Source organism: Canis lupus, chromosome 27 (assembly GCF_011100685.1).
Source record: "Canis lupus familiaris isolate Mischka breed German Shepherd chromosome 27, alternate assembly UU_Cfam_GSD_1.0, whole genome shotgun sequence".
Lineage (NCBI taxonomy): Eukaryota > Metazoa > Chordata > Mammalia > Carnivora > Canidae > Canis > Canis lupus.
The window spans coordinates 24,586,396-24,612,084 of NC_049248.1; positions in this window are offsets into that span (position 1 = coordinate 24,586,396).

A 25,689-nucleotide genomic window follows, 5' to 3' on the forward strand; every position below is an offset into this window, starting at 1 on the left:
TTATCTTTGTGTATGGTGCAAGAGAGTGGTCTAGTTTCATTCTTCTGCATGTGGATGTCCAATTTTCCCAGCACCATTTATTGAAGAGACTGTCTTTCTTCCACTGGATAGTCTTTCCTCCTTTATCGAATATTAGTTGACCATAAAGTTCAGGGTCCACTTCTGGGTTCTCTATTCTGTTCCACTGATCTATGTGTCTGTTTTTGTGCCAGTACCACACTGTCTTGATGACCACAGCTTTGTAGTACAACCTGAAATCTGGCATTGTGATGCCCCCAGATATGGTTTTCTTTTTTAAAATTCCCCTGGCTATTCGGGGTCTTTTCTGATTCCACACAAATCTTAAAATAATTTGTTCTAACTCTCTGAAGAAAGTCCATGGTATTTTGATAGGGATTGCATTAAACGTGTATATTGCCCTGGGTAACATGGACATTTTCACAATATTAATTCTGCCAATCCATGAGCATGGAATATTTTTCCATCTCTTTGTGTCTTCCTCAATTTCTTTCAGAAGTGTTCTATAGTTTTGAGGGTATAGATCCTTTACATCTTTGGTTAGGTTTATTCCTAGGTATCTTATGCTTTTGGGTGCAATTGTAAATGGGATTGACTCCTTAATTTCTCTTTCTTCAGTCTCATTGTTAGTGTATAGAAATGCCACTGATTTCTGGGCATTGATTTTGTATCCTGCCACGCTACCGAATTGCTGTATGAGTTCTAGCAATCTTGGGGTGGAGACTTTTGGGTTTTCTATGTAGAGTATCATGTCATCGGCGAAGAGGGAGAGTTTGACTTCTTCTTTGCCAATTTGAATGCCTTTAATGTCTTTTTGTTGTCTGATTGCTGAGGCTAGGACTTCCAGTACTATGTTGAATAGCAGTGGTGAGAGTGGACATCCCTGTCTTGTTCCTGATCTTAGGGGAAAGGCTCCCAGTGCTTCCCCATTGAGAATGATATTTGCTGTGGGCTTTTCATAGATGGCTTTTAAGATGTCGAGGAATGTTCCCTCTATCCCTACACTCTGAAGAGTTTTGATCAGGAATGGATGCTGTATTTTGTCAAATGCTTTCTCTGCATCTAATGAGAGGATCATATGGTTCTTGGTTTTTCTCTTGCTGATATGATGAATCACATTGATTGTTTTACGGGTGTTGAACCAGCCTTGTGTCCCAGGGATAAATCCTACTTGGTCATGGTGAATAATTTTCTTAATGTACTGTTGGATCCTATTGGCTAGTATCTTGTTGAGAATTTTTGCATCCATGTTCATCAGGGATATTGGTCTGTAATTCTCCTTTTTGGTGGCGTCTTTGTCTGGTTTTGGAATTAAGGTGATGCTGGCCTCATAGAACGAATTTGGAAGTACTCCATCTCTTTCTATCTTTCCAAACAGCTTTAGGAGAATAGGTATGATTTCTTCTTTAAACGTTTGATAAAATTCCCCTGGGAAGCCATCTGGCCCTGGACTCTTGTGTCTTGGGAGGTTTTTGATGACTGTTTCAATTTCCTCCCTGGTTATTGGCCTGTTCAGGTTTTCTATTTCTTCCTGTTCCAGTTTTGGTAGTTTGTGGCTTTCCAGGATTGCGTCCATTTCTTCTAGATTGCCTAATTTATTGGCGTATAGCTGTTCATAATATGTTTTTAAAATCGTTTGTATTTCCTTGGTGTTGGTAGTGATCTCTCCTTTCTCATTCATGATTTTATTAATTTGAGTCTTCTCTCTCTTCTTTTTAATAAGGCTGGCTAATGGTTTATCTATCTTATTAATTCTTTCAAAGAACCAACTCCTGGTTCTGTTGATCTGTTCCACAGTTCTTCTGGTCTCGATTTCGTTGAGTTCTGCTCGAATCTTTATTAACTCCCTTCTTCTCTTGGGTGTAGGATCTATTTGCTGTTTTCTCTCTGGCTTCTTTATGTGTAAGGTTAGCTTTTGTATTTGAGTTCTTTCCAGTTTTTGAATGGATGCTTGTATTGCGATGTATTTCCCCCTTAGGACTGCTTTTGCTGCATCCCAAAGATTTTGAACGATTGTATCTTCATTCTCATTAGTTTCCATGAATCTTTTTAATTCTTCCTTAATTTCCTGGTTGACCCTTTCATCTTTTAGCAGGATGGTCCTTAACCTCCACGTGTTTGAGGTCCTTCCAAACTTCTTATTGTGATTTAGTTCTAATTTCAAGGCATTATGGCCTGAGAGTATGCAGGGGACAATCCCAATCTTTTGGTATCGGTTCAGACCCGATTTGTGACCCAGTATGTGGTCTATTCTGGAGAAAGTTCCATGTGCACTTGAGAAGAATGTGTATTCAGTTGAGTTTGGATGTAAAGTTCTGTAGATATCTGTGAAATCCATCTGGTCCAGTGTATCATTTAAAGCTCTCGTTTCTTTGGAGATGTTGAGCTTAGAAGACCTATCGAGTATAGAAAGAGCTAGATTGAAGTCACCAAGTATAAGTGTATTATTATCTAAGTATTTCTTCACTTAGGTTAATAATTGATTTATATATTTGGCAGCTCCCACATTCGGGGCATATATATTGAGGATTGTTAAGTCCTCTTGTTGAATAGATCCTTTAAGGATGATATAGTGTCCCTCTTCATCTCTCACTACAGTCTTTGGGGTAAATTTTAGTTTATCTGATATAAGGATGGCTACCCCTGCTTTCTTTTGAGGACCATTCGAATGGTAAATGGTTCTCCAACCTTTTATTTTCAGGCTGTAGGTGTCCTTCTGTCTAAAATGAGTCTCTTGTAGACAGCAAATAGATGGGTCCTGCTTTTTTATCCAGTCTGAAACCCTGCGCCTTTTGATGGGGTCATTAAGCCCGTTCATATTCAGAGTTACTATTGAGAGATATGAGTTTAGTGTCATCATGATATCTATTCAGTCCTTGTTTTTGTGGATTGTTCCACTGGACTTCTTCTTAAAGGGGAATTTTAAGAGTCCCCCTTAAAATTTCTTGCAGAGCTGGTTTGGAGGTCACATATTCTTTCAGTTCCTGCCTGTCTTGGAAGCTCTTTATCTCTCCTTCCATTTTGAATGAGAGCCTTGCTGGATAAAGTATTCTTGGTTGCATGTTCTTCTCATTTAGGACCCTGAATATATCCTGCCAGCCCTTTCTGGCCTGCCAGGTCTCTGTGGAGAGGTCTGCTGTTACCCTAATACTCCTCCCCATAAAAGTCAGGGATTTCTTGTCTCTTACTGCTTTAAGGATCTTCTCCTTATCTTTGGAATTTGCAAGCTTCACTATTAAATGTCGAGGTGTTGAACGGTTTTTATTGATTTTAGGGGGGGATCTCTCTATTTCCTGGATCTGAATGCCTGTTTCCCTTCCCAGATTAGGAAAGTTTTCAGCTAGAATTTGTTCAAATACATATTCTGGCCCTCTGTCCCTTTCGGCGCCCTCGGGAACCCCAATTAAACGTAGGTTTTTCTTCCTCAGGCTGTCGTTTATTTCCCTTAATCTATCCTCATGGTCTTTTAATTGTTTGTCTCTTTTTTCCTCAGTTTCCCTCTTTGCTATCAACTTGTCTTCTATGTCACTCTCGTTCTTCCACCTCCTTAACCCTCGTCGTTAGGACTTCTAGTTTGGATTGCATCTCATTCAATTGATTTTTAATTTCCGCCTGATTAGCTCTAAATTCTGCAGTCATGAAGTCTCTTGAGTCCTTTATGCTTTTTTCTAGAGCCACCAGTAGCTGTATAATAGTGCTTCTGAATTGGCTTTCTGACATTGAATTGTAATCCAGATTTTGTAACTCTGTGGGAGAGAGGACTGTTTCTGATTCTTTCTTTTGAGGTGAGGTTTTCCTTCTAGTCATTTTGCTCAGTGCAGAGTGGCCAAAAGCAAGTTGTATTGGGAAAAGGAGAAAAAGGAGAGAAAGAAGGAAAGAAAAGAGAAAGAGAAAAAAAAGGAAGAAAAAAAAAACAAAAAAGAAAAAAAAAAGGGAAGAAGAAGAGAAAGAAAAAGAAAGGAGAAAAAAAGGGGGGTGGGGGAAGGAAACAAATCAAAAAGCAAAACAAACAAAACAGAAAAAAAAAAAAAAAAAAGAACCACGGGGGAGTATCTTCTGATTCTGTGTACTTTAAGTCCCTTGGCTTCCTCTGGAAGTTGTCAATCAGTCCAGCTGGTCTACTGGGGGAGGGGCCTGCTGTGCTGATTTTCAGGTGTTAGCAGTTGGGGGAGCTGCTGTGCCCCTGCCTGGTGCAGGGCTCAGTGGGGGTTGTTTACCCCGTGAGGCCCCAGGAGCAACAGCCCCAGTGGCGGGGCAGCTCTGGAAACCTGGATTCAGCCCCCGCAGGAACTCCGGAGCTCTCCGTCTGCAGGGCCTGGAGGCTCTGGGCGGGGCCGCTGATCTGCTTAGCTCCGGGCAGGAGCGTCCTCGCTGTCCTGGGCCCTCCCGGCCTCTGCCTGTCCGGGGGGAGGCCGGATCCTGGGCTGTGTCCCGGCGCCCTGTGCTCCGGAGCCTGCGCTGGTGGATTCGCGCTCCCGGGCCGCGCAGCCCCCTCCGCGGAGCCGCCGCCCGAGCCCCCCCCCCCCCCCCCCCCCCCGAGCTGCTCCGGGCCCCGCCGCCCGCGCTGCAGCCCTTAGGGAGCTCGGCGCACTCTCCCGGGGCGCAGGTGTCTGTTACTGTCCCCGGGAGCCCGAGGGCATCCCCGCCCTCCTGGGTCCTGCTCCACCTCCCCGCGAGCCCCTTTCCGCCCGGGAAGGTCGGTGCAGCTCCTGCGTCTCCGGGACGGGGCTCTCCTGTCCTGGGGACACTCGCCCCGGCCTCAGCCTGGCTCCTCGCGGGCCCCTCCCCCTCGGAGGCCTTTGTTTCTTTACTTCTTTTTCCCCGTCTTCCTACCTCGATAGAAGCGCGAACTCTTCTCACTGTTGCATTCCAGCTGGTCTCTCTTTAATTCTCAGGCCGAATTAATAGATTTTCAGGATAATTTGAAGGTTTTCTAGGTAATTTGGTGGAGACAGGTGATTTGGGGACCCTGCTCTTCCGCCATCTTGCCCCTCCCCTCTGGAGTAACTTTTTATTAAAAAGATGTAGTTCCCTAAATGTACAATTTAAAGGATATGTATGGTAGGCTGAATAACGGCTCCCAAAGCTATGCAGGTCCTAATTTCTGAAATCTGTGAGTGTTGATTTATAAGGGAAAAACAGACTTGGCAGAGGTGATTCAATTAAGGATCTTGAGATGGGGTGAGTATCCTGGATTAACTGGGTGGGCCAAATGATGTAATCACAAGGTCCTTAAAAGGAGTTAGAAGGAGATTTGACATAAGAGGGAGAAGGCAATGTAATGATGGAAGCAGTGGTAGAAACGTGATGAGAAGAGAGGTGTGAACCCAGCAATGAGGAGAGCCTCCAGAAGCTAGGATAGGCAAGGTAACATATTCTCTCCCTACAGTTTCTGGAGGAATGTAGTCCTGAGGATACTTCGATTTTAGTCCAGTGAGGTTCATTTTGGACTTCTGACTTGCAGGACTATCGGAGAATAAATGCACCTTATTTTAAGCCACCAAGTTTATGGTAATTTGTTACAGCAGAGGAAAGCAATACAGCATGGAAACCCCGCTTTCCCTCTAGAATTACAAGTACCCTTACAGCTACCTACCCCTGGCATAGTGTCTGGAGTAGAAAGGAATCAGTACTAGTTTAGAGCCAAAATACCTGGGCTCAAGTCTTGATCTACTGATTCTTAGCAGGACATTTTTGTCAGACATAGATAGACCTACAGGGTATTATGTTAAATTAAGTAAGTCAGACTGAGAAAGACAAACACCGTACGATTTCACTTATATGTGGAATCTAAGAAAACAAATGAATAAACAAACAAACAAAAAAACAGAATCAGACCTGTAAATATAGAAAACAAACTAACGATTCCCAGAGGGGAGACATGGAGGGATGGGCAAAATGGGTGAAGGAGAGTGGGAGATACAGATTTCCTGTTATGAAATGAATAAATCATGAGGATGAAAGGTACAGTACAGAGAATATAGTCAATAGTACTGTAATAGCGTTGTATAATGATGGATGGTAGCTACACTTGTGAACATATAGCATAATGATAGACTTTTCCAATCACATGCTGTACATCTGAAACTAATGTTAACATTGTGTGTGAACTATATTCAAAAAAACTTATTTAAAAAAAATTCTACTTATTTATTCATGAGAGACACAGAGAGGGAGAGAGAGAGAGGCAGAGACACCCGCAGAGGGAAAAGCAGGCTCCCCACAAGGAGCCCGATGAGGGACTTGATCCAGGACCCCAGGATCACGCCCTGAGCTGAAGGCAGACACACAAGCCTTGAGCTGAAAGCAGACGCACAATGGCTGAGCCACCTAGACATCCCTCAAAAACCTTTTTAAAGATAATATCAAAAGGTTCATTGGAGGAAAATACAACATTCAATTACTACCTATCAACTTTATCTACTCAATCCTCTGGAACATTTCAATCCTTCTATAAGACTTTTCATGAAAAGTTATTATTGGTAAATTTGATCACTTCATAAATGAAATTCTAGTGATATTTTTTATAATTGGAGAAAAACTATTTTAATTGAGAATAATTTCTAAACTCTTTTGAAAATTCAAACAAAACTAGTGTAAGGTAATTCAATATGTTGTTAGGTTATCCTCATCACAAGGGCCCTGATAAGAGGGAGATGTCTGATAGAAGAGTCAGAGATGAGAAGGGGATGTAATGGTAGAAGCAGAGGTGGGAGATTGAAGATACTCTGCTTTCCTTGAAAATGAAGAAAGAGGTCTATGAACCAAGGATGCTGGTGGCCTCTAAAATGTGGAAAAGACAAGAAAAGAAACTCTCTTCTATAGCTTCCACGGTATAGCCTGCCAATACATCAATTTTAGGTTTTCTGACCTCCATATTTGAAAGATACTAAATTTGTGTTGTTTTAAGCTACTAAGAATATGGTATTTTGTTATAGAAACAACAGAAAATTAATACTCTGAAAATAGAGACTTTGCCATTTTTTATGAGGAATAAATTTGCTTAAAAGGTTTTATTTAAAAAAAGGTTTTATTTATAATTCTAGCTTTTTTTACTTAGCATTTGCTGCAAGACATCTCTGTGCTAATCACATACTTCAATTAATACTCCAAAAGCTAAGAGATAAAGTTTATCTAGGTTTTAATTTTGTGGGAATTTGTTCTTATACCAATTTATGGAACTGAAATGCAATATGTTTAGATATATTTATGTTAACTTTTAATTATTAAAACAGAAATGTTTTTTTATTAAAAGATAATTTTGTCAGAATCAATGAATTTGACTTTTCTGAGGTTAAAATGGTATCTGTCCAATCTATTTCGTGGAGTTGTTAGGAGCATAACATGGTGTTTTATCTATATCTATCTATCTATCTATCTATCTATCTATCTATCTATTTTCATTATGTAAATGGTTACAAAAGTAAATTGTTATTATCCCTACTTACTCTTTTGGACTTAGGTACTGAAGGATTCTGGTAAAGTGTAAATGAGCCTCATTTGTTCATTAACTTTGTAGTTCAGTGCTTTAAATAGTTCCTGGCACATAACACTTTGTGCATAGTTATTGAGAGAATAAGTGAGTGGATGATTGCATAAATGAAATTGATGTATTAAAAAAAAAACAGAATTTTGTTGAGAATGGGTCAAGGGAAAGTAAATATTTGGAAGAGATAAAGCATTTGGAGAAGTTTAAGGCATAGAGTAGCACCTATAAAGAGGAAAGAGAGCTACAGAAATGGCTGCCATTCTAACTCCACTTCTGGCTTCTCCAGCTCTTCCTACAAGCAACTCTGATGCTTCCTACAGCTCAGTCCTTGGTATTATCTGGTCTTTACAGATGCATTCCCTTGATAAGCTCAATTCATCCCAAATCTTCAATTGTTGGGTCTCTGGGTAAAACCTTTAGTGCCCACCTCCAGCACACCTACCTGTCCATGGGTGCTTTTCCAAAAATCCCTCAGAGTAGTGAAGTATGAACTGGAACTAAGACTAAAGTTTAATTTACCTTCAATGAGCCCATTGTGTGCAGCAAACTTGGTGCCCATTCTTTTTTGGGAGTTTTCCTTCTAAAATTAATTTTCAGAAACCCAGAGGAGAACACGGTAACATAAGTTAACTGCAGAAGAACAAATCGCATTTTGTAAGCAGAGTGTAGAGAGACAGTATCAGCATTCAAAGTACTCTTGGTGAATGGGAAAAGTGGCTGTATTAGCTTGCTAGGGCTGCCTTAACAAAGTACCACAGATTGGGTGACTTAAATAACAGAAATTTATTTTCTTACAGTTCTAAATGCTAGAAGTCAGCATCAAGAGATGTTATTGGCAGGGTTCATTTCTTCTGAGGCTGACTTGAGTTGCAGATGGCTGTGTTCTCTCTACCTTCACATGGGTTTCCTTCTGTGAATTATACTGGATTAGGGCCCACCCTAATGACCTCATTTTACCTTAAGTACTTCCTTAAAGACCCTATTGCTAAATATAGTCACATTCTGAGTTAGTGGGTGTTAAGGACTCCAACATATAAATTTTGGGGGGGACAGAATTCAGCATAAAACAGTGAACAGTGGCTAAAGATAGAATGAAGTTCATTTAAAAGGGAAGAACTTAGGTAGAAAAATAAAATCCTTGTTCACCAGATGAGGATGGGCTGGGTATGTACATATTGGGCAGAAAAAGTTCCTGAGGTCATTGTGAATAACATGCTGACCACGAGTCAGTGATGTAACTCAGTAAAATACAGAAGCATGATTTCTGGATATTTAAATAGGAGAACCCTAGTAGAATTTGTGAGATAATTCAGCAATTGTGCTTTGCACTGGTCAGTGATAAAACACCCTTTCCAATTCTGAACTCCAAAGCAAAGAGGGATGCGAAGATTTTGGATGTGATTCAGAAAAGAACCACATAGAACCATATATTTTAATCATTAGAAAGTAAAGACACTGAAATTTCTCAGGCCAGGAATGAAGAGGCTGAGGAGGGATTTATTAATGCTCATTAACTCAAAGTGGTCACTGCAAAAATGGTGATCAGTAGTTCTCCATACTCTAAAGAGTAAAAGGGAAGAAATTAAGATTTGCCATAAATTAAAAAAAATTACCATAAATTATTTCTTAATGTTAGTAATTTAGTTGTCATAAGAAAGTATTTCTCATCAGCATGACAGGTGATAAAAACTGGAATGGTTTACTAACTTTAAAAAATTGTCTTTTATTTGAGGTGATTTTAGCATGCTTCTGCCTAAATTATGAGCATATGGAATATAATCATTCATTTACTTATTCAATAAATATTTATTAAATGTCTATCATGTGCCAGACACTACTCCTAGCATAGCAGTAAACCATCAAAGTCCTTGTCCTTGTTTGCTTGCAATAGGGAAGACAGACCATACACACAATCACACAGATAATGTTAGTGATAAGGTCTATGAAGAAAATAAAGATCACAGGATAAGAAAACAGAGAGTGATATGATTGATATTATTTCAGACAGTGTGGTTAGGGAAGGTCTAAAGAAGAAATATTTAAAGAAAGACTCAGATGAATCAATAATAATAACCAACATTTACTGAGTACTTACTATGTGCCAGGCATTGTGCTAAACTATCATTTGATCCTTATAATAATTTATTTTACAAAAGAGAAACTGAAGCTCAGAGAACTTGACTAGAAACTTACACAGCTACTTAGGCTCTCAAACTCTGGCTAAGTCTTGCTTTTTTCTTAGCTGTTATTAATATTAATATTAATATTAATATTAATATTATGGCTGAATAATGGCCCCCAAATTAAAATTTTTTAAAGATTTTATTTATTTATTCATGAGAGAGACAGAGGGGCAGAGACATAGGCAGAGCGGGAAGTAGGCTCCACGCAGGGAGCCCAAAGTGGGATTCGATCCCGGAATTCCAGGATCACGCTCTGAGCCAAAGGCAAAGACTCAACCAATGAGCCACCCAGGTGTCCTCCCAAAATTAAAATTAACATTAATCTTAATATTAAAGTTGGGGCCCTGTTGGGTATAGGGTTTTCCTTTATTTCTAGTGAGTAGTACCTAGGTAATAGGTGAATTTTACAGAACTTCAGTGTCCCTGTGCAATCCTGATTAGCCTTTTGGTTTGGGAACATCACCAATACCAGATACTCTACTGATGTTTGTCAAGTCCAGGAGGCTGGTATCTCAGTAGCCAAGAATGGATGAGACCTCATGGACCGGTGGAGGGGGAGGCCTTTACTTAGAAAATAGATCATTCATCCATGGTGATGGGGAAGGCAGGATGTATTGGTACTAATGTAGGTGGTGCATAGATGTGGTGGTAGGAGCTTGTTAGGAGGAGGTGATAAAAATTCAGAAAATAAGGATTGATGTTTATTTCCTTAGTGACAAAATAATCTTTCTTAGTGTGAAATGTCTCATCATACTTAACAGAAAACTGTCAAAAGGGAGATAGACAAAAAATTTACATCAACTGAATGCCAAGTGATAAATAGGTAAATATTAGTCTCATCGGAGGCCATGTGGGGCCAGAGAAGGGAGTAGTTTACTCTTCCTCAGGGATCAAGGGAAAATTTGCACAATAAGCAAAATTTGAAACAATACTGGAAGGATATAATGGTAATGAGTAGACACTTTTTAAAGTATTTAATACTCATAATGGTCTTATAAGAGGTATGGGGGGGGTGGGAATCCCTGGGTGGTTCCGCGGTTTCGCGCCTGCCTTTGCCCCAGGGCGCGATCCGGGAGTCCCTGGATCGAGTCCCGCATCGGGCTCCCGGCATGGAGCCTGTTTCTCTCTCTGCCTCTCTCTGTCTATCATAAATAAATCTTTAAAAAAAAAAAAAAAGAAAGAAAAAAGAGGTATGGGTATTGTTCCTGTCCCCATTTTACAGGCCCAGGGATTGATGTACACACTCATACAGCTAGTGTGTGCAGCAATGACAAACTTACCTAGACTCTAGGGCCTGCTCTCTCTCCATCATTTCCCTAATCTTAACTTTTTCAGATGAATACCAGCATGATTTTAAAACTGCCTTCATAACTTCTTATTTGTCCCTCTGTGGTTGTTTATGTGTCAGATAACTGTTGAATTTTACTTGAGATGGATACTTTGATTAATCTCAACCAAGTATGCTGATTAAGCTTGCACTGGGAGTTTTTAGAAAATTCTAAGTCCCAGGCTCTACCCTTGAGGATTCTGATTTAATTGGTCTTGATTGGGGCTCTAGCATCAGTGTCTTTTAGAATAATTCTCCAGGTAATTCTAATGTGTAGCTGGAGCTAAGAATCGGTGACATAAATGAAAGAAAGGAGTTCTGAGGGGTAGACAAAAGAATTTGATACTTGCAATACCATTAGAGTGATACTTGCAATACCACTGCTTTAGGTTAAGACTTTTCTCCCTTAAAATGGGAACGTTGGGGTTGGAGCAATATGTTAATAAATCCCTAGAAAGATCTTAGTGGGAGTGATTTTTATCAATTCTCCTTTCTCCTTGTGATGAGACCCTCAGGAGGGCTGGCAGTATGGCAGCTAGGCCTAGAAAGGAAGGAGGCATTAGGAATAAGAGAAGCCAAGTTTGAATCGAAAGTCAAGAATTAGCTCTTTTCTTAATAAAATTATTTGACATCAATTTCAATATTTATCAGTGTAATTTAATGGACTCCAAGACCAAATCATCTGCTAAAATAATCTAATGATGACCCTAAATTAATTTCAAGATCATACTTTGGTTAGTAAAGTACAAAGATAGCAAAGCTATAATCTTCATGAAGGCAGGTGTTTTACCCTACTGTATCCATAGCACAGAGCTTAGTACATAATACTTAGAAGCCATTCATTCAGTAATAAGTGAAATTCATTGCCCATCTTCATCAATGTGAAATGATTTGCCCCAGAAGGGGGAATAAGTTTGATTGATTCATTGGTAGAACATTCTATAATTAGCTTTAACATTTCCATATTCAGTGACATTTAGATTGTTCTCATATTTTTGCTATTAAAAACAATACTGCAAAAAACATCTTTGTATATATTTGCCGGTACACTTATAAAAGAGTTTCTCTAGAATATAGCCACAGAAGTAGAACTGCTGGGTTGGTGGTATGTGCTTGTTAATCTTCTTTTATTGTTAACTAGCTTTCCAACTTTATGCCCCAAATAATCCAAAATGCAAAATATAAAAGGGATTATCAATTTGACTTAAAATATAACAATTCTAAATGACAAAATATATAATAAACAAGCTAAAAGCACATTGCAACCCTTTTCACTTCTTTCCAGTGCAAGTAAGATACATAATAAACATATTCAAAGTTTGAAGTTTGCCTTGCATAAAATGGTTCATAGATATCAGCCACCATCACCTGCCCTTCAATACCCTTTGTGTCTGTCTTTGCCTCAAGAAGTTGCCTAGATGAATATTAACATCTCCAGATGGTTCTTCAGGGCAGTTTGGCTGGTGGTAGTCAGGCTGAGATCCAGGAAAGAATGATCTAAGACTGCAGGTGCTCATTCTGCCATTTTTCCAAAGTGAGTTCCCAGCCCTCAGCAGGAGTGGCAAGGCACAGGGCAGCCTGGAGCCTCTCTCTGGCACATATCCCTTTTCCCTTACTGGTCATGCCCCAGGCATATCCATTTGGCTAAATGGATGGTCAATCTATCCTGGGCATAACTAATGCAAAGGAATTCTCACCAAGGCTGACCATAGATAGATTTGCTAATTCTTTCTTTTTTTGAAACATCTGTTGTAAGATTTTTGTCCTACATGTAAATTCTGGCTATAATCAAATAACTCAGAATTAAAAGTGTCTGGCTCCTCTCAGGGAATCCTTTGAACTCCGTATCTCCAAAAACTTCAGCTTTATAAATATTCAAGAGATGTGAAATATACACGTAAGTGACCATGTGTATTTTATGATTCAGGTTCTCCTTTAGCTCTGCTTGAATTTCAGGTGCAGTATGCTGAGAAAAAGAAAAAAAAAGCTTGGCTATTGCCATAGTTTACTCAGTTACAACGGAGCTGCTCTCCCGGAGGAAACTATGTTCCCACACAAGACTGTATTTTAGATGAACTAGCAACATCTATGGTGATTTTCCATACAGTGTTTTCAAAAGACATTTCAGCAAAACAAAACAAAACAAAACAAAAACCCCAAATGAGTCTTTTGTTATGTTATCAGGAACTTCAACATCCTCTTAGTACGATTCCATTTAATTCTATGCTCTCAATTCTAACTTTTACAGTAAATAAATACATTTTATGAATCCATCTTCTTTTTGGTTGTTTCTCTGAAGGATAGGAAAAACAGTAAAATAGACTCTTTCAATATAAATGTTCTTTTCCTTCAACAAGATAGGAGTAAATTTACTGGCTTTCCTGCCACAGAAAAACAGTCATATGACTCTTCCATCTGTCTGTGCTCCAGGTACGTAGCAAGCAGATTCGCACTGAGCATGTCATTCAGTTTGACTTGCCTCTCTGCACCTTTTCTTTGAACTGACTTCTTTTCCTCGTGTTGAATATAAATGTACTAAACTCAGTACTGCAGATTCAAGCACCAGGTCACCTTGGTTCTTTCAAAACCTTTTGTGAAAAAAAACAAAACAAAAACATTTTGTGGATTGTATTCATCTCAAAGCCATTACTGTTTCGTTTCCATATCTTCATTTGCTATAATGATGGTCAATATTTATTGAATTCTTGCCACACATCAAATGGTTTATGTGCACCATGTTTCATAATTCTAACACTAGGCAATAGATATGTCACCCCAACTTTACAGATGGAAGGAAACTGAAGCATCAAAGCCTTAAGCAACTTGTTCAAGATAGTGAGGTAAGTGGCAGGGAAGAGACTCCAACCCAAGTGAACCGACATCAGAGACTGGGCTGCAAACTACTGTCCTGGGCTGCCTTCTTGTCTCCTCTCTTCATCTCTGTTCATTGCCATTGCCTGACTCCACAATAGCACCTTTTTTTCTGGTTTGTCCACTAAAGCATTCCAAGGTCCCAGGACAGTGTGTGGCATGTGAACACATAATAGCCATTTCTCGCATAAACAAATCTCTTTGCTACTTTTTGTTTTCACTTATTCATGTATTTGTTCATTAAAGAAATGTTTATTGGGCCAATAAAACCGGCCTTTTTCTACATACTTGAGATACAATAATGAACAAAGTCCCTCAAGAAGACATTCTTTTTTTTTTTTAAGATTTTATTTATTTATTTATTTATTTATTTATTTATTTATTTATTTATGAGAGGGAGAGACAGAGACAGAGATTGTGAGAAAGAGAGACATGAGTGGGGAGGAGAGGAAGAAGCAGGCTCTCAGCCAAGCAGGGAGCCTGACATGGGACTAGGTCTCATGATCCTGGGATCATGACCTGAGCCAAAGGCAGATGCTAAACCAACTGAGCCACTCAGGTGCTCCAAGAAGATAACATTCTTGAGGGAGGAGCCAGAAATAAATATTTAATGTCAGGTTAGGAGTTGTAAAGAAAATAAATCAGGGTAAAGGGGCTAGAAGACAATATGGGGAAGCTATTTTAGCTAGACTAGGGTAGCTGTGAAAGGCTTATCTAAAATGGGGACATTTGGGCACCCACCCAAAGGAGGAAAGGAAATGAGTCCTTTGGTTATCTAATGGGAGAGGGTCCAAATAGAAGAAAAAGCAAGTGCAAAAGCCATGAGGTGGGAGCACTGGGGATGTTCCAGGCACAATAGGAGGCCTGTGTGCACTGCCTTCCTCCACGTGAACATGGAGGAAGGCAGTAAAACAGGTGATTGGAGAAGTGGGGGAATGGAAAGCACTGGGCCTACAGGCCATGGAGAGAACCTCAGCTTTTAAACTGAGTGAGACAAAAACTAATAGAGGGTTCTGAACAGAGAACGGCTGTGATATACTTCCAAAGTAAAAGGGTCTCCCTGTGGGGAGAAGTGTAAGAGCACATGTATGGAAGCAGATAGACCAGTCAGGGGCTATTACAATAATCTGGGCTAGAGGTTGGACCAAAGTAGTAGCAATGAGAGTAGTGAGAAATGCTTAATTCCTAAATATCTTTCAAAGGTAGCATCATTTGCTGATGGAGTGAATGAGGGATATGAAAAAAAGAGAGGAACTAGCCCTATGGTTTTCATCATCTGAAGGGTCACATTTATTGAGTTGGGCAAGGCTGTGGGAGGGGAGGCTTGGGGCTGAAGGGGAATCAAGAGTTTTGGTTTTGAACATGTTTCTCACCATCTAATTCTTATTCAATAAGGATTATATAAGACAGTAACTCAAGGACTTGAAAAATCCAAACACCCTCAGGATATACCAAGAAGGTAACCTAACTGTATGACTTGGCAAGTGTGAAACAAGCCGTGGCGAGGCCAGTGAACTAGGGAGTTCATGCATGATTCACAGGCACTGACATAAGACAAAAGGTTATGCTGGCCAATGTTGCCTTTGACCTGGGTTTGCGACCCCTGCAAAATGATACCAGCATCATTGGCTTTTACTCAATCATTCTAAGTTAACACTATTATATGTGCCTCCTGAACTGGGAAGGTAGCTGAATTTTGCAGGACAGAAACAGCATGTCCTGCCTTCACTCATCAATATATTATTCTTACAATAGATGTTTGTGAGGCCCTTACTCTGTGTCAGTCACAGCTGTAGGAAAGACATGATAGCAGATGTACAGTGCCAAATAACATTTCAGATTATGTGAATACCTCACATAGTCAGAGATGACCCCTGACAGTCTCAACTATGAAAACAAAATAAAACAAAACATAACATAAAGGCACTGAAAGGATCCTGTGTAGTTTAAATAGATGTCTGAAGTTGGACATTCAAGGATTAACTTACATGCTTAATTCATATTTTCTCAGGACCATCTTGTTTTACACATAATTTTAACATACTGAAAATCTGTTTTTGTAGCTCCAAACAGATAAATCAGAAATAAGTTGGCAGTAGAGGAAAAGGGAAGGCCTCATAAAGGCAGTCACATCAAGAAGGGTTAGATATAATAAGAAACACCACCACACTACTAGAAAAAAAATACAATAAATAAATAAATAAACACAACTTTTAAAAAACGTGTTACTCTGAGGACATTTTATATTTCCTGTGTGAACAAGAAGTCTGTCTGAGCTTAATAAACCTGAAGTTTTCACTATTTTCTTTTTTATTTATTTATTTATTTATTTATTTATTTATTTATTTATTTATTTTATTTTATTTATTTTATTTATTTTATTTATTTTATTTATTTTATTTATTTTAAAGCCTAGTCAGGGATGGCCATCTAGTAAGGTTTACACTGAACTCGTAATTCTGATTTAGAAGGTCAAGGAATCTATAATCCATTGAAAAGGTTTCCCTGGAAATTGTGAATGTATACATTTTAGAAAGAGTTGTTTCAGCTATTTGGAAAGTCCATCAAAGTGAAATACCTCATTCTGCAGTATACCTAGCAGATACTGAGTATCTGCTCTGATCCCATACTCTGGCCTGTATGCCACATACACGGCCATATGCATGGTCAACAGAAACTGAAAACACACCCTTGGGTATACTTCCTGTTTACAGGACGTGCCTCAAATTTCTCACATCACTTGCCCCCTTCCTTGCTCCCATTTCCATTCCAGGGTGCTGCCAGGGTCTGGTCTACCTGCTGTCACCAGCTCTTGGTGGCCTGCATTTAGAGTTGGATCTGATGACAGAACTGAGCTCACCTGCATCCGACCTTTGGGTGTTTCCTGGGATGTGGCTGTGTGTGTTCACATCAGGTATGTACCTGTCTTCACTTGGCTTGTATACCTCAGAGCCCTGACTTGATTTGTACTGGCACTGGATCCACGGGAACTCCCTGTGACTGCTCTTATAAATACTTTTGCATATAAAAAGGAGAGATGTCACACCGTGAATAAGGATGCAATGTGATTTGTTCCTAAGTTAGTGATCTTTCTTTTCAGAAGTAGTTAATTGACAGAATCATATCTCTTAGGCTTAAAAGTATCCTGGAAGTTTGCCATCAGTCTTAAACTGAATAATATCCACAGTTACCAAACTCTGCCAGTTTTCATTAGTCTCCCTTATTTTCAGAAATAGTCATTTACAGGACAGAAAACTAGGAAGAAATAGTCCATGGCTGTGGCACAGATCGAAGCTAAATAGTAAATAAAAGGACTAAACTAATGACCTTGGCTTGTTTAAAGTAGAAAAAAAGAGCTAGCTGGCCACAGCTAGATAGCCTGATAATGTGGAACTACCTGAGCAACCCAAATCCACCAAGTTTTACAAGCTTAAATATCTTTTTTTAAAAAATTTTTATTTATTCATTCATTCATGAGAGAGACACACAGAAGGAGGCAGAGATAGGCAGAGGGAGAAGCAGGTTTCCTGTGGGGAGCCTGGTACGGGACTTGATCCCAGGACCCCAGGATCACGACTTGAGCCAAGGGGAGACACTCAACCACTAAGCGACCCAGGTGCCCCTACAAGTTTAAATAATGTTAACCATTGTCCAAGGTAAAGGAGGATTGAGCTACCATTATTAGCATTATTCAGGTTTGTGTTCTTTAGTTTAAAACTAATGATATTTAACCATGTGACCTGAGTTTCAAAACACACAGAGATCACAAACATTTTTATAAAACAAATTACCTGTATCCTCTGTCTAAAGGCAAATAAAATGGCAAACATCCCAGTATCCAAACATTGCCCTTGCAATGGAAACTTTCTATTATTTTTAGTGGCTATATGAAAAAACTTGAGTTCTGTAGACCAAAAGTAAGTACATAAGCGTTACATAGCTGCAACAGATTCAAGAATGTTGGGCACATACATATGCACACACATAAACATACATACTAAGTACACGCACACAAGTAGAGCAAGCGGAGTGTTAGTGGGCATATTTCTGTAGCTAGGTCCTTTCCATTCATACTTAACTCCTTATTTCTTCCTAGCCAGCTAAGCAGAAAGTTAGTACGATGGGCTCCTCTTGAGTAATAACATGACTGATTTTATAGCATCCCCACAAAACTCCCTTAACCAACAGCATTCAAAACTGCCCAGCCCTAAGTTTTTAATTTGTGTTTTTCGAGCTTCTGAACCATAACATCTTTTCAATACAACTCAGTAATACAAAGCAGTAAAATGATCTGACCTGAGTAATAACAGAGAATAAAACAAGCTCTGGAGGCTGGGAGATGGCTATTTTGGTTCAAGCATAACCATCCCTTGGGCTCTGTTTATCTAGAGTGTCAGGGAACTCACTGAACAATTTCTGTGAAATGGATTCTATCCTCCCATAGTCTGGTCTACTCTCTCTGATGGGTACTAGAACCTTCTCTGCCTCCTCTAGATGGACCCCCAATTCAGGTTCTTTCAGGGCCTGCTTAATTTCTTAAGCCTGCTCTTTTCAAACCCCTCTACTTACTTCTTATATTTCTGTCTTCATCTAGGAAGTGGACTCTCTTTGTTCAGAAACTCTTTTTTCATTCTGGTGATTGCCAGAGCCCTGCCTGGGCCTTGGCCTTACCACTGGCAGCACAGGCCCAGAGCAAGCCCCAGAGTCTGAGAGCCTGGGGTGGTTCCTCTGCCTCCCTCTAGTGGTTGCCTCCAGGAGGCTGGGCTGTACACAAAACCTGTTGCCTAAAATCACAGTCTTCAAGAATCTGTGAATTTAAAACTAATAACTCCATCCTCTTCAACAGCTTGCTTATTTCTCTTGTGTGTGTGTGTGTGTGTGTGTGTTTTTATAAATTCCCCTCCTTTACTGAATGGAAAATAAAGTAGAATTATACTTATCTCTTCTTCCCTTTACTGCATTTTCATCTGTTTGAAAGTTATGACAAATAATTTTGGGTCCCTCAAAATTGCCTAAGAAAAAAGTGTGCCAGAAAAATGACTATTCAGCTACCTTTTCAAACTTCTAAACAAGCAATATCAAATCGTTTTATTTAAGATTTTATTTATTTATTCATAAGAGACACAGAGAGAGAGGCAGAGACATAGGCAGAGGGAGAAGCAGGCTGCTTGCAGGGAACCTGATGGCAGACTCGATCCCAGGACCCCATCCCAGTATCCCAGGATCACTCCCTCAGCCAAAGGCAGATACTCAACCACTGAACCACCCAGGTGTCCCTCAAATCCTTTTTTAAAAGATTAAGTAAAGGGGATTTTGGGGATGCTGTCTCAGATTTGGGTGCTGGCTACACAGGTGTGTGTTAAGTTTATTAAAATTTATAGACCAGAATATTCATAATATTTATATTTTTGTATATATATACTTCCATAAAGATTTTTTTCAATTAGGTAAATGTGCTATTATTTTAAAATGCTTCCATATCAATGACATTCCCTCATGTAAACAACAGATATAACTCTTTATTTCCATAAAAGTAGGAATTGCTATGAAATTCATGTTTTATGAACAGAAGTACAATTTGATTAATATACCTAGTGATTCTCTGGGCTGAATTTCCTAACTAACTGAAACTGAAAAGGTTTGACCTTTCCTACTGAAAAAAAAATGTACATATTATTTAAAGGTTAAAGTACGGTAGAGATTGGAAACCTTGTTCCATAATTTTTTAGCACATGTTATGTTCTATGTCACTATTTCTCCATGTTTATTTACAGGCTGGAGAGTTCCATGCAAGCTGATAGAATTTTCAACAGAATAATCATAAAAAATTGCTTCAACCCAACCTGAAATCTCAAAATCATTCTCAGAGAGTTTGAACATCACTTGAGAATACAACAGACAATGGCTTTTCTTGATTAAAGAGATTTGTTTTATGATTCTTTTTAAAAGAGCCTTTAAAGTCAGTCATTTGAGAAAATGTTTGATGTATTCTTGTGCTGTATTTATAGAATAGTAGTATATCAGTAAGTCTAGTGAAGAATATTCTACAATGAAAAAGTATCTATTCCACAGAACCCAATTCCACGCCCAGAAAACACTGCTATGCTACCTGTTTTCCTTTCTCTGGGCCTATGCTACAAAGGAAATTTTACACGTTAACAAGAGGTTTAGATCAAATTTATTTGCAATGTAATCTATCCCTTTCAAGGACCGGATTCTTTCCTTGTAATTACTGCTTATAACTGACAATAGTTTATTGTTCCACTTCTCATTGAGTGGTGATGATGCGCCTGTGAAAGGCACCCATGGAGGGAGGGAAGCTTGTTCTTTCTTTTTTCTTTTCTTTCTCTTTCCCTTTCCTTTTCTTTCTTTCTTTCTTTCTTTCTTTCTTTCTTTCTTTCTTTCTTTCTTTCTTTCTTTCTTTCTTCTTCTTTCTTTCTTTTTTTAGTGAAATGGCTTTGTACAACTCTAACTACAGACATTGTTTGCTAAAAGGAACAGTTTCAACTCTCATTATGACTTTTTCCTCTAGAGTACTGATCAATCATTAATTGTTCTTTCCATGTGTTATTTTATGTCACAAGAGAAATGTTAACATGTCCTAAATGTCCTTCAAGAGGATTAAAAACAACTCTAAAGAGAAGCACAAGAGAGAATTACTTTATAAACTTAGTGAAAATACTTTTTGGAGAGAGACCCTCCCACATCACACACAGTTCATTCAATTAAATTTTCCAGATTCCTTCTGAAATTGTGAATGATTTCTGTCATTTAGAATCACCAAAGGATACATTATCCATAAATTATCTAAATGTCTATATGTTTATTCCATAGTGCATATAGTAATGACTACATTTTATTGCATATATTCATGAACATGAATTAACTTGGGGAAAACATTTTGCTTGCGGCCAATCCTGTTCTTTGAAAGGTAAAAATGTTATAAAAGGTGAAATTTGAATACAATGATTAAATTGCATATATTACTTTTAAATTGAAGTCAGATCGCTAGTTTTGATAAAAACCAATTTTATGCTTTCATAATTCACCATTTTAAATTGTATATCTGTGGATTAGACTCCACAAATAAGACGGACTTTATCTGTGTTTAATCATTCAAATTTCATGTCCTAAAATAGGAGTTTGGAGACCTGGTTCTAGCTCTGGGACACACTAGCTATATGACTTTCAGTAATTGTAACTAATCCAAACTACAGTTTATTCATCTAAAAAGACTACAGCTCCTTCCAAATGCTAAAATTGCACAATTAAAAAAAAAATTAAAATTGCACAATTCCAGAGAATTATGCCTCCCCCTCCCCCACTCCCAGATGCTTACATACTGATTCCTGGGAACCTGGGAATATCACCTTACATGGCAAGACAAATTGCAGATGTGATTAAGTTAAAAATCTTGAAATGAGTAAATCATCCAGGTGAGCCTGATGTAATCACAAAGGTTCTCATAAAAGCAACACAGGAAAAGTCAGTATCAGAAAGCAGGGTATGTGACAATGGCAGCAAAGATTTGAGTTATTATGAGGTCCCAAATTGAGGAATGTCTGTAGCCTCTAGAATCTGGAAGAGGCAAGGAATTGACTTTCCCCTTGAGCATCCAGAAAGAACTAATCCTGCCAACACCTTGACTTTAGCTCGATGTAACTGATTTCAGACATCTGGTCTCCAGAATTGCAGAAAGATAAATTTGCATTGTTTTAAGTGACTATTTTTGTGATAGTTAACCACACCAGTTATAGGATATAAAAATATCATCTTAGGGAGAAGCACTCTCAGTGGTGTTATGAGTAGCTCTGTAGACTCTGGTCCCATTGAAACAACCTAGTGAAAATTATAAAAGCAATTACCATTTAGAGCCCCTGGAAACTTTCCTAAGAACATACAGAAAATAAAAAAATATTTATTTAAGAGAATCTGCTAAATCTCATTAAAAACAATGAGTCTCTGGCATTTGACTCACAACTTGCTCTCCATCCTCTAGTTCAATGTAATAGAAGCTCTACTCCAAATGGATGTGGTCAAGAAGATGAGATCTTTCTTTCTTCAGACTGCCATAGTTGGAGCAAATTAGGCAAGAAAATAGAATAAAAGTTATCCAGGTTAGAAAGGAAGAAGTAAAACAATATCCATTTGCAGATATATTGAGCATGTTTATAGAAAATATTTGTAGATATAATGAGCATGTTTATAGAAAATATTAAGGAGTCCACTAAAAACCTATTAGAATTAATAAATTCATTCAGCAAAGTGGCAGGGTACCAGATCAATATAAAATTAAATTGTATTTCTATCCATTTGTAATTAACAATTGTTGTTTTATTAGTAATGAACAACCCAAAATCAAAATTAAGAAAATAGGGATGCCTGGGTGGCTCACCAGTTAAGCCCCTGCTTTTGGCTCAGGGCATGATCCTGGGGTCCCAGACTCGAGTCCAACATCAGGCTCCCTGCATGGAGCCTGCTTCTCCCTCTGCCTATGTCTCTGCCTCTCTTTCTTTCTCTCTCTGTGTCTCTCATGAATAAATAAAATCTTTAAAAAAAACTAAGAAAATGATTCCATTTCTAATGGCTTAATAAAATATTTAGGAATAAACTTAAGACATGCAAAATTACAAAACATTATTTAAAGAAACTAAAGACCTAAAAAAAAAGGAAAGCATTCTATATTCATGAAATGGAAGACTTAGTGTTGTTAAGATGGCAGTCTTCCCCAAATTGATCTACAGATTTTATAATCTTATAAAAATTTAAGCCGTCTACCCTCCTTTTTGGGCAGAAATTAGGAAGGTCTTAAAATTCATGAGAAATGCCTGAAATGCAAGAGATCCAAAATAGCAAAAACAATTGTGAAAAAAAACAAAGTTGGAGGACTCATGATTCTGGATTTTTTTTAAAGATTTTATTTATTTATTCATGAGAGACACAGAGAGAGGCAGAGACATAGGAAGAGGGAGAAGCAGGCACCATGCAGGGAGCCTTATGTGGGACTCGATCCCCGGTCTCCAGGATCAGGCCCTGGGCTGAAGGCAGCGCTAAACTGCTGAGCCACCCGGGCTGCCCTGATTCTGGATTTATTACAAAGTTAGAGTAATAATGAATGTGGTGTTGTGGCAATAAGATAAAAAGAACATACCTGAGAGACCAAAAGTAATCCCTTACATTTATGGTCAACTGATTTTGACAAGGGTGTCAAGGTAATTCAAAGGGGAAAGGATTGTGTTTTCAACAAATTATCCTTGGGTAACTAGATAATCACATGCCAAAAAAAAAAAAAAAATGAAGTTGGACCCTTCTTCACACCACATACAAAAGTAAAATCAAAATGGATCACAGATTTATATGTAAGAACTAAAACCATAATACTTTTAGAAGAATATATAGAAATGCAACATTATGACCTTGAGTTAGGGAAAGCCATCTGAGATATGACATCAAAAGTAGGAGTGGCAAAAGAGAAAAATAGATAAATTTAATTTCATTCAAATTAAAACTTCTGTGCTACAAAAGACACCATCAAAAAGTGAAAAGACTAGGGTGCCTGGGTGGTTCAGTCAGTTTAATGTCTGACTCTTGATTTTTGGCTCAGGTCAAGATCTCTGGGTTGTGAGATTGAGCCCTATGTCAGGCTCCGCACTGAGCATGGGGCCTGTTTAAGATTCTCTCTCTCCCTCTGCCCTCCCTCCTCCCCCACCACACACTCACACTCTCTTTCAAAAAAAAAAAAAGAGTAAAAGGACAACATACCGAATGAAAGAAAATCTGTGCAAATCTGATAAAGTATATGTCCAAAATATATAAACAACTCTTGCAACTCAACAACAGAAAGACAAATAATCCAACTTAAAAATGAGCAAAGGATTTGAACAAATATTTTTTTCAAAGACCAATATACAAATGGCCAGCAAACACATGAAAAGATGAAACATCATTAGTCATTAGAAAAATGAAAATCAAAACCACAATGAGATACCACTTCATGCACACTAGGCTGGTTATGATGAGAAAAGACAATAAAAATGATTGTATGTGAACAAACTGCTAGCCACATACATTACTAGTGGGAATGAAAATGGTGCCACCACTTTGAAAAACAGTGGCAGTTTCTGAAAGTGTTAAACATAAAGTTACAACTTAACAATTCCACACCTAGATATATACCCTAAGAGAAAAAAAAAACATATGTCCACATATGTTTTTTGTACATGAATATTGAAACATGAAAACTTGTACATGAATATTCATAGTAGCATTGTTCATAATAATCAAAAAGTGGAAACAATCCAAATGTCCATCAACTGGTGAATGAATAAACAAAAGAGGTATATCCATACAACAGAATATTATTCAGTGATACAATGAAATGAAGTGCTGATGCATGCTACAAATGGATGAACCTTAAAAATATTATGTTAAATGAAAGAAGCCAGTAAGAAAAGACCACAAATCATATGATTCTATTTACATGAAATATCCAGAAGAGGTCAATTTATAGGTACAGAAAATAGATGAGTGGTTGACTCCAGCTAAAGCACTGGGAAAGGAGAATGAGGAATGACTGCTAATGAGCATGGGGTTTCTTTCTGGGGTGATGAGAATGTTTTAAAATTATATTGTGAGTTCACAAGTTTGTGAATATATTATGTAGCATTGATATGTCTCAACAATTGCTAGAAAATTTGTTATCCAATGTTATATACCTGAAACTAATATATATTGTATGTCAACTATACTTCAGTTATAAATCAATCAATAATCAGCAACAAACAAATGCTGTTGTGTTCTAGCAAAATAACAAACAAACCACTATATGGCTAACTGAAACCCCATAAAGTATATCCAATTTCAGACTTCCATTCTTAGTGTATGAGAATGTGTTACTATTCTTTTTATATCACAAATTACATGTTGTAAAACCATGTTTACTAATATTTTAATTTATAAAATGTATATATAGTAGGCTGAATAATGGCCCCAAAGCTGTCAATATCCTAATTCCCAGAACCTGAAAACAAAATTTTTGTTATTCAAGACATCATGATAGAAACAAAATATCACCTCATTGAAAGAAGGTGTCTTTAGTTTAAAGTGTATTTTAGTTTTCTGTTCATTCACTCATACTGCAAACATTTATGGGATTTCAGGAAGTGCTTAGTATTAGGAATGCTTAGACAAAAATTAGTTTAAAAAATTAGTTTCTGCACTTACTATTATTCCTGGCATATAGTCTGTGCTCAACAAGTATGTTTTCAGTGGATGGATGAATGACCATAGAATAGGTCTGGTAAAGACAGAAAGGTAAAAGCGTTCTGTTTATATTTATTTATTTATTTTTCCATTTCTCCACTCACCCCACTCTGGTAACCATCAGCTTTTTTCTCTATAGTTAAGGGTCTATTTCTTAGTTTCTCTCTTTCTCTGTTCATTTGTTTTGTCTCTTATATTCCACACACGAGTGAAATCATGGTATTTATCTTTCACTGACCTATTTTGCTTAGCATTATTCTCTCTAGTTCCATCCATGTTGCAAATGGCACGATTTCAGTCTTTTTCACGTATATATGTATATACCCCACCTCTTTTTTATCTGTTAATCTGTTGATGGATGCTTGGATTGCTTTCATAATTTGGTTATTGTAAATAATGCTGCAGTAAACATAAGGGTGCATGTATCCCTTTGATTTGATGGTTTTGTATTTTGGGGATAATACCTAGTAGTGCGATTATTGGATTATAGGGTAGCTCTATTTTTAACTTTTGAGGAACCTCCAAAGTGTCTTCCACTG